We start from the raw sequence: 10,001 nt of genomic DNA on the forward strand, positions 1-10,001 counted from the left end.
GCACCAACAAAACAATATGCTGGAAACCTGCCCAAGTGCAGCAAATGCAACTACCATCACCACGGTAATTCCTGCGAGACGCACTGTAAGAGCTGTGACAGGAAAGGGCACACAGCCCGTTTCTGTAAAGCACCGGCATGACGAATCACTCAAGTTCCTAGTACTGGAGTAAGCCAGGCATGTTATGGGTGCGGAGAAACTGGGCACTTCAAGAGGAATTGTCCCATGGAAAGGAATGCAGGCGGTGTGGGGAGAGTGCTGGCAATAGGGCAGAATGAAGCAATAGCAGACCCCACGGTGGTTACGGGTGACTGCGGTGCGGAGAGAAGTTTTTTGAGTCATAAATTCAAACACCTACTTAGTGAAAAATCCCAACCACTTAATAAAATATTCACTATAGAAATGGCAAACGGTAAAACGGAAAACGCAAGCGACTTGTACGTAGGATGCACACTAAATTTAAACGAGCACTTGTTTTGAATCGATCTTTTGCCCATTTCAATAAGAAGTTTCGATGTCATCATCGGTATGGACTGGTTGAGCCTTCACCATGCCAATATACTTTGTCACGAAAGGGCCGTTCGCCTCAATCTGCCAAACGGCGAAACTCTTGTCATTTATGGTGACAAACCTAGTTCAAATTTACAAACCATTTCCTGTATTAAAGCACAAAAATATCTTCACCAAGAATATCATGCCTTTCTAGCCCACGTAGTAGACAAGAAACGAGAATCGAAAAACATTAAAGACATTCCGGAAGTCGGCAACTTCCCAGACATCTTCCCCGAAGATCTTCCAGGAATCCCACCAGAACGCCAAGTCGAGTTTAGAATCGACTTAATCCCTGGAGCTACTCCAGTAGCAAAGTCGCCTTACCGTTTAGCCCCAGCCAAGATGCAGGAACTGTCCAGTCAATTAAACGAGCTGCTGAGCAAGGGCTTCATCAGGCCGAGCTTCTCACCATGGGGAGCACTAGTCCTATTCATGAAAAAGAAGGACGGATCCTTTCGCATGTGCATCGATTATCGAGAACTGACCAAACTCACGATCAAGAACCGATATCCCTTACTGCGCATAGACGACCTGTTCGACCAACTACAGGGAGCAAGCTACTTCTCAAAGATCGATCTAAGATCTGGTTATCAGCAACTGCGAGTACTGGAAGGAGACATCCCCAAACGGCTTTCCGAACACGTTATGGTCACTACGAGTTTGTAGTAATGCCCTTCGGATTGACAAATGCTCCAGCGGTGTTCATGGACTTGATGTGTCACACCCCGAAAATCAAAGGCGGAAACATTTCCGGGGTTGACTCCAAGTTGTGTATCAAATCCAATGTACATAGTAATCACAGTAAACAACCATTACATTACATAAATATGAAAGTTTACATTTGGTTCAAAAGTAAATTGTACAAGAGTTATACATATATCATATGAACAAAATGAGACGAGTCTTCCACGCTCTCCGTCTTCACCAAAAGAGATCACCGGGTACCTGTCTAATGTGGACCTGAGAATACAAGCAGTTTGAAAATCAGCATAAAGCTGGTGAGTTCATAAGCGGTTTTGTTTTATGAAAATGTATCGGTTTCCTTTAGTTTTTCGAAAATGTTTGTTATCCAAGAAAATCCCATATTTTCTTATGTTGAACAGTTTCGTTATCTTTCATTATAGATCAATTACACGTTTTATGTTAACCCCAGGAAAATCCCATATTTTCCTAAATGCAAGATTTATTGAAAAACATAGAGTATAGATTAATACACAAAACTATATATTGAAATTTATGGGATTACTATCCCGAATTAGATATGAAATACCATAATATACACGAACTATAGATAGAAAGTAGTTTGAAAACCTTGGGACTAACATCCCGAACTAGTTACAAGATAGTTTGATGTACTAGGAAATATAGATTGAAAACCATGGGACTACTATCCCGAACTAGATATAAGATTGTTTGATAAAACCATGGGATCACTATCCCGAACCAGATATAAGATAGTTGGATAAAGTCATGGGATTATCATCCCGTACTAGATATAGTTTCAAAACCATGGGATTACTTATCATCCCGTACTAGATATAAGATATATACATACAGAAAACCATGGGAATAACATCCCGCACAGGATACAAGTTCGATAGACTGAAAACCATGGGACTACTATCCCGAACTAGATACATAATAGTTTGATAAAACCATGGGATCATTATCCCGAACTAGATACAGATTCTAAACCAAGGCTGTGAATAAAATTATATTAATACATATTGTGAGTCGGGTAACCATGCTGATACGACAACGAGACCTCCTTGACGTTTGTCAGACGTCGAACGATATCCAGAATTTGTCACCCCAGGCATACCCGCCTAACTGTAGCTAGCAGTTAAGGTGTGGGATTGTCAGTCCCGAATAGATCTATTCACAAATTCCTCGCTCTCCCTCCAAGAGACTCTGGTTACACTTCCGGGGAGGATTTACTAATCATCCTTAAAGGGTAGTGACTATCTCGCAAACTAGTACTAAATTATTCGCAGGGTTCTCATACGATACCAAGCATACAAAGATTATGAAACATAATACAGTGAAAATAGATACATACAATGAAACTATCTGGCGATACATTCAAATGATACAGAGATAAACTGAATCAGACATAATTTATCTAATAACTTTATATAGATATCAGTACATGATAGAAAGAGAACTACAGAACCCCAAATTATTCCCATAATAATTTGATTAGTTTGGTTATTTTCTTAACTAAAATCCATTTAGTTGTAATTGATAAATCATTCCTTATGCTCAGCATAATACATAAGGAGTAAAAGTGTTTATAAATTTGACAGATATTATTTGAAACATATCAATGTTATGATTTGAAAACAGTTATAGTTTGCTTGTATTCCCCCCCTAAAAACATTGAAAAACACGGAGAAAGCATAGGGGTATGAACTCACCGAACAAGAAACGTGACGATTTCGGATGCTAAACGTTGGTCCAGGGCTTGCAAACGCACGAGGTTCCTAAGTATAATGTAAAGATACACATTTGTATCTAATCAGGACTTATATTGATTATTTGATAGGGACAATTACTTTCTAGTCGCGAAAACACCCCAATACAAGTGTTTGGAGGGACTCGGGTCGCGTTTAAGGACGTGTAATGGCACTAGGGACTTGGAACTTGAGTTTACTCCCTGTGAATAAACTCATACAAGAGTTTTTGGTCTAAAACACCCATTCCCCATGAGTTTACGGCCGTAAACTCATGGTGGGGTAGTTTATGGTGCAAAATGGCTTCAAACACTTAGGGAATAATTTCTAGGTTTTGTTTAAGGGCTTGGAATAATTTTTAAACACTAAATGGACATATTTAAGGGAGTTTACGGCCTAGCATAGGACTCATGGCCGTAAACTCCTATAAACCCATGAAAAATTGTGTTATTGATTCCAAACAAATCACATGTGATTGCTAAAATTGTTCCAAGGCCTTACATAAATTTTTAGGCATAAAATGACATGTTTTTAGGAGTTCCAAGTTCGTAAACTCTCAAATGAAGAGTTTGGATGTTTTCAAAGTCCTTAAACTATTTTTGGTTGGTCCTATGACTTATTCCAAGGCTTTTGGTGGTGTTGGATGGCTTTCTAACACCTTGAAATTGATTTTACACCATGTTTTAAGGAGTTTACGGCCCAAGGACATGCGTTGGCCATAAACTCATATAAGTCCCCCAAAAATTATGTTTAAAGTGTTCCAACGCTAAAGCAATTATTCTAGAAGTCATATCCATGTCTTGTTGAGGTTTTGGAAGGGTTTAAAGGCTTAAAAACCCTTTAATTATGAGTTTGCGGCCTAAACACCATCCTTGGCCATAAACTCATATACAAGTCTCCAAATTATAGTTTAAGGCATTCTAGGTCCATTCCATAAAGCCATCTAGCCATATCTAAGGTCAAATTGTGGTTTGGAAGGCTTTTATTGCTCTAAAAACCCATTTCATATGAGTTCACGGCCTAGGACTGTTCAAGGGCCGTAAACTCATGAATGTGGTCCTATTCCATGTTTTGAACTCGAATTTGAAGGCTAGGGATGTTACATATCAAGTTAGGAAAGGTACCTCAAAGATTTGGAGCCTAAAATTGATGATTTGGACCCTTAAACTTGGATTTTAGGAGAGAGGTTAGAGAGAGAGTATAGAGAGGAAGAAAAAGCTTCAAATGAATGTTTAAACACGTTTATATAGGTCCTAAAACTTGGACACAATGGAATTCTTCCCGATACCGGCCTTAAACGAGGCTTTAGGTCGCACCCGATTAAGTTTCCGTCACCCGGCGGGGACGTTTCTAAACTTTTTGAAATAAGTGCTTTTGGGCTAGATTCATGAGTTCCTAAAAGGTTTGGACACTCATTGGATTATAATAAACATATAAATTTATTTAATTTAACCCAAAACAGAAACGAATAGATTGACTAACGGCGTATTTTACGGGTAGAACGGGTTTTCGGCGATGAACAACTTCGGGTTGTTACATGATGAACCGAGTATGTCGTCCCTTCTTGGATAAATTCCTGATCGTGTTCATAGATGATATACTCATCTATTCTAGAAGCCAGGAAGAACACAACCAACACCTCCGCCAAGTTTTGGAAACATTGAGGGCAGAGAAGCTTTACGCAAAATTTTCCAAGTGCGAATTTTGGATTCGGAAAGTGGATTTCCTAGGACATGTAGTAAGCAAGGAGGGGATACACATGGATCCTTCTAAGATCAAAGCAATAGAGAGTTGGACGACTCCAAGGACCCCTATAGAAATCCAGCAAATTTTGGGACTCGCCGGGTATTACTGAAGGTTTATACAGAACTTTTCAAAGATTGCCAAACCACTTTCCACCGTAACTCAAAAGAGTGTGACCTTCGACTAGGGAGAAAAACAAGACATCGCGTTTCAGACACTAAAGCAAGCCTTATGTAGTGCACCCATCCTAACTTTGCCGGAAGGAATGGAGGACTTCGTAGTCTATTGCGATGCATCAAACCAAGGACTTGGGTGTGTCTTGATGCAACGAGGGAAGGTCATCGCCTACGCATCAAGGCAACTAAAGACGCACAAATTGAACTACACAACGCACGATCTTGAGCTAGGAGTAGTCGTCTTCGCCCTAAAGATATGGAGGCACTACCTCTACGGCACGAAATGTACAATCTTCACCGATCATAAAAGCCTCCAACATATCCTCAACCAGAAAGAACTCAACATGAGACAGAGACGATGGGTAGAACTACTAAGTGATTACGAATGCGAAATTCGATATCACCCCGGGAAGGCTAATGTAGTGGCTGATGCACTCAGCTGGAAGGAATACTCAGGCCGCCGAGTGAAGTCCCTAACTATGACGATCCATTCACGCCTGTCCACGCAAATCACGGAAGCTCAAATAGAAGCCTTGAAATCCAAAAATGTGACAAGAGAAACCCTAAGGGGAATGGATAAGAACATCGAGACCAAGAACGACGGAGTTCGTTATTTCATTGATCGAATTTGGACACCGAAGTTTGGTGGATTCTGAGAAATCTTCATGGACGAAGCCCATAAGATGCGATAATCCATACATCTCGGCTCCGATAAGATGTATCTCGACCTCAAGAAGTTGTACTGGTGGCCGAACATGAAAGCTGAAATTGCTACCTACGTGAGTAAATGTCTGATGCGCGCTAAAGTCAAGGTAGAATACCAAAAGCCCTCAGGATTGTTGCAACAACAAGAAATACCCGAATGGAAGTGGGAACAGATAACTATGGATTTCATAACCAAACTACCCAGGACGACAAGCGAACTCGACACTATCTGGGTGATCGTCGACAGGTTAACTAAATCAGCGCATTTCCTACCGATCAAAGAGACGGATAAATTGGAGAAGCTAACAAGGACATACCTCAGAGAAATTGTACGACTGCACGGTGTGCCCATATCCATTATCTCGGACCGAGATAGTAGGTTCACCTCAAGGTTCTGGCAGTCGTTACAAAAAGCTTTGGGAACAAGACTAGACATGAGTATCGCTTATCACCCACAAACCGACGGTCAGAGCGAGAGGACCATTCAAACCCTAGAAGATATGCTGAGAGCTTGCGTAATCGATTTTGGCAAGGCATGGGACACACATCTACCTTAGTTCGAGTTTTCGTACAACAATAGCTACAACACCAGTATCAAAGCTGCCCCGTTTGAAGCCCTCTACGGTCGTAAGTGCAGGTCACCTCTGTGATGGGCCGAAGTGGGGGACACACAACTAGCAAAAGGACAAGCAACAGACAACACCCTCACTGGGCCAGAAATCATAAGGGAAACCACAGAAAGGAATGTTCAAATCCGGGAACGACTGAAAGCATCAAGGGACGGACAAAAGAGTTATGCGGATAAGAGACGGAAACCCTTGGAATTCCAGGTTGGAGATCGTGTCCTACTAAAAGTCTCGCCCTGGAAAGGATTAATACGCTTCGGAAAACATGGGAAACTGAACCCAAGATACATCGGACCATTCGAGATCATTTCCAGGATCAGTCCAATGGCTTACAAACTTAGATTACCTCAGTAGCTCCACAACGTACACCCTACCTTTCACGTATCAAACATAAAGAAGTGCTTGTCCGATGAGACCCTTGTCATCCCTCTAGGAGAAATTGCAATAAATGAAAATCTCCAATTCATAGAAGAACCAGTAGAGATCATGGATCGGGAAATAAAAAGGACTAAACAAAGCCGCATACCTATTGTAAAGGTCCGCTGGAACGCCAAGCGAGGACCTGAATACACCTGGGAACGCGAGGATCAGATGAAACAAAAGTACCTGCATCTTTTCCCTAACCTGTAAACTCTATCTTAGATTAAATTTTGGGACGAAATTCCCTTAATAGGGGGATGATGTGACAACCCTATATTTTTCCAAAAGCAGTGTAATGCTCAAAAGTCAAATACAACAAAAACTATTTGGAGCCAACGAAATTAACCTAAAAAATAAATGTGTTTAAATATCTAAGTTGGGATGCATCAAATATTAGATATCGTGCCAAGGTTTCCAAAAACATAAAGAACGTTTAAAATCGGCTTATATTAAAGAAATTATAACCACTCGTATATTTACGACACACCGTTAAAACGCTATTTAAAGTAAAAATTGAAATTTCAATAAAACGCATTTTAGCCTTAAGTATCTAAACAAAAGTCGTAGATTTCGTTAAATGGTGAGCATGCATAAAAAGATCGCCCAAATTGGACCTCGTATGAAGAAGTTATGAATTTCCTAAGTTTCGTAACAGTAGTAGAGGGCTAAAAACTCGAATTGAAGATCGACTGTTATTTAGCTATCGCCACCTAAACGAAAGTTGAAGGCATCCACAATAGGAGTAAAATGATAAAAAGACAAACGAAAACCGACGTCGAATAAAGAAACTATGAATTTTTAACGGACTTTAGTAGCCCCGGCCTATTAAAAATATATCATTAAAAATAAATCCAAAACTAGCCGACGGAGTCTAAATGAAAGTTGTAGAGCACAATCTCACCTACGCATGGATATAAAGAATGCGAAAAACGGAGCCCGTACGCGAAAGTTACGGAATTTAGAAGATGGGAGACTAGATTACGCCCCACGTAATCCAAGAGTACGCCTAGCGTACTAGACCCAGTGTCAAGTCCCATCGACTCGAGTGCTCTACGCTAGCTAGACTGGAGTCATAAGCCGTGACGCATTTTTATGCCCCGCGTAACCGAAGTACACCCCGCGTAACGCGTACGCCCAGCGTACTCCGGTGGTATGCCCCGCGTACGTGATCCTCCAGCACTATAAATAGAGAGTTCGAGCTACGGGTTTTGGCACATATCTCTCATATCCTCTCTCACTTTTACACACCCTAGAGCCCTGTAGACCATCCTGACGCCCTCGGTTTCCGTACCCGAGCCCCCGACGAAAGAACTACACTACCGAGATCCCCGAAGAGCCCGAAGGCGCAACTTTCCGCGGTCGAAGTTCTACTTAACTCTAGCCTCTCTCTCTTCAAACCAAATGAGGGAGTTCATACCCCTACCTTTCAATTATTTTCATGTTTTAGGGGGGAAATACAAGTACATTACAAGTCAAAGTATCGTTTTATAAAAAAAAATGTAATATCTATCTTATAGAGTATCGATACAAACATCTTTATGTATAAAAGGCTATTATATGACCAAGCTATTTTCACCAAATGGAACATACTTTTTGAAAAACTATAATGGGTATAGTTAGTAAGTCACTCGTACGTTTTTACATATACATCTTGAAAAACGAAATACACTCAAAAGAAGTAAAGTCATTCTTATTGTAAATCTATTTATACTAAGCAATGTGAGATATTCAAACTTCAACGTACTCTTATGTATGCATTTCAAGTCCTGTATTATATACCATAATCTCTTGGAGGGAGAGTGTGATACTTGTGTATAGATCTATACGGGATTGACAACCCCGCACCTAAACTATTAGGTATAGTTAGACCGGCAGGTCTGGGGTGACAAATGTCATAACACTACAACACCTGAAGAATGTTGTTACAGGCAGTCAGTGTCAATAGTATGGTTATAAAACTCACATAAAAGTATAAAAACATGTTTGATTTACGAGATTTATATATGCATACAGTTTTCTACATTACTTTTCATACCAAGTTATCTTTATCATTCAAAGTACGAAAAATACTAATGCACTCCAACTCTGGAAACTTTTCGAACCATTTATAGAAAATATTGGATTTTCTAAAAACCTCATTTACCGATTTGCAACCAAAAGGGATATACTTTTCAACATAAAACGCTCATGAACTCACCAACTTAATTGTTGACACTTTTTCAAAACCACTTCTATTTCTCAGGGAATCAGTAATACAGGTAACGATTAGCTTTTGAAGAAGGAACGCTAAGGACGTTTACTATTTTATTCATATCATCATATTGTAATATTCTTTTGAAAATATGTATAACGCAACAATACACGTTTTTATTATATGATGGATGTGTACTTTCTTTACAAATATTCAATTGTTACGATACTACGTGAAGTCATCCACCCCCGAATGTTTCCGCCATTCTGGTTTGGGGGTGTGACATGTTCCTTCCACCTCATTTCCTGTTCCTTGTTTTGTTATGGGCTTAAGGTAGATACATACAACCAATTGTTTGTTTACTCTAGGTTTTATATAACTTGTATCCATTTAGTACTCATAGAATGGATTGTAGATACATTTTTACTTATCTTTCATCAAAGCAGGAAATATAAGATTTTTTGGAGGAACAGGCGAACTTTTCTAAAAAGAACCTACAACTTACTTACATCACTAAAATCTTATGAACTCACCACCTTAAATGTTGATCTACTCTTTTAAAATAAATTGTATTCTCAAGAGACTAGTAGACAGGTACGCGCACTGGGATTCGGAAGATGGAGCAGTATGCCTTCATGTCATTTGTTATTTACTTTGTAGTCTATGTTATGTGAACCACACACTTTGAAAACACTTTCTTTCTAATGAAATGGTTGTTCGTTACTTTGATTACTATGATGCATATCTTGTGATACTAAACATGATGTCCTCCACCCCTGAACGTTTCCACCGTTCGGGTTTTGGGGTGTGACAGAGATTATTTAGGAAAAATATACCAAAGTTATAATATATGTCACAAGGATTTCATACATATAAATAACGTTGAAATCCGACATATAACGAAGAAGTTATGAGCCGTTGAAGTTTCACGATTAAACCGACACGACTCCACATTCGTAAAAAGTAAATTTCTGATAAAATACTTTATAGACTTATAGATCTAAATGAGGGTCATAGTAGACGTTAAACCGAGAGCATGCGTATAAAGAACGTCCAAATCTAACTTCGTTAGAGGAGGCTATGTTTTTTCTTAGATTCAGCAGAGCAATATACAACCCATAAATCGAATTTTAGG

The sequence above is a fragment of the Lactuca sativa genome, chromosome 1, assembly GCF_002870075.4.
Source record: "Lactuca sativa cultivar Salinas chromosome 1, Lsat_Salinas_v11, whole genome shotgun sequence".
Lineage (NCBI taxonomy): Eukaryota > Viridiplantae > Streptophyta > Magnoliopsida > Asterales > Asteraceae > Lactuca > Lactuca sativa.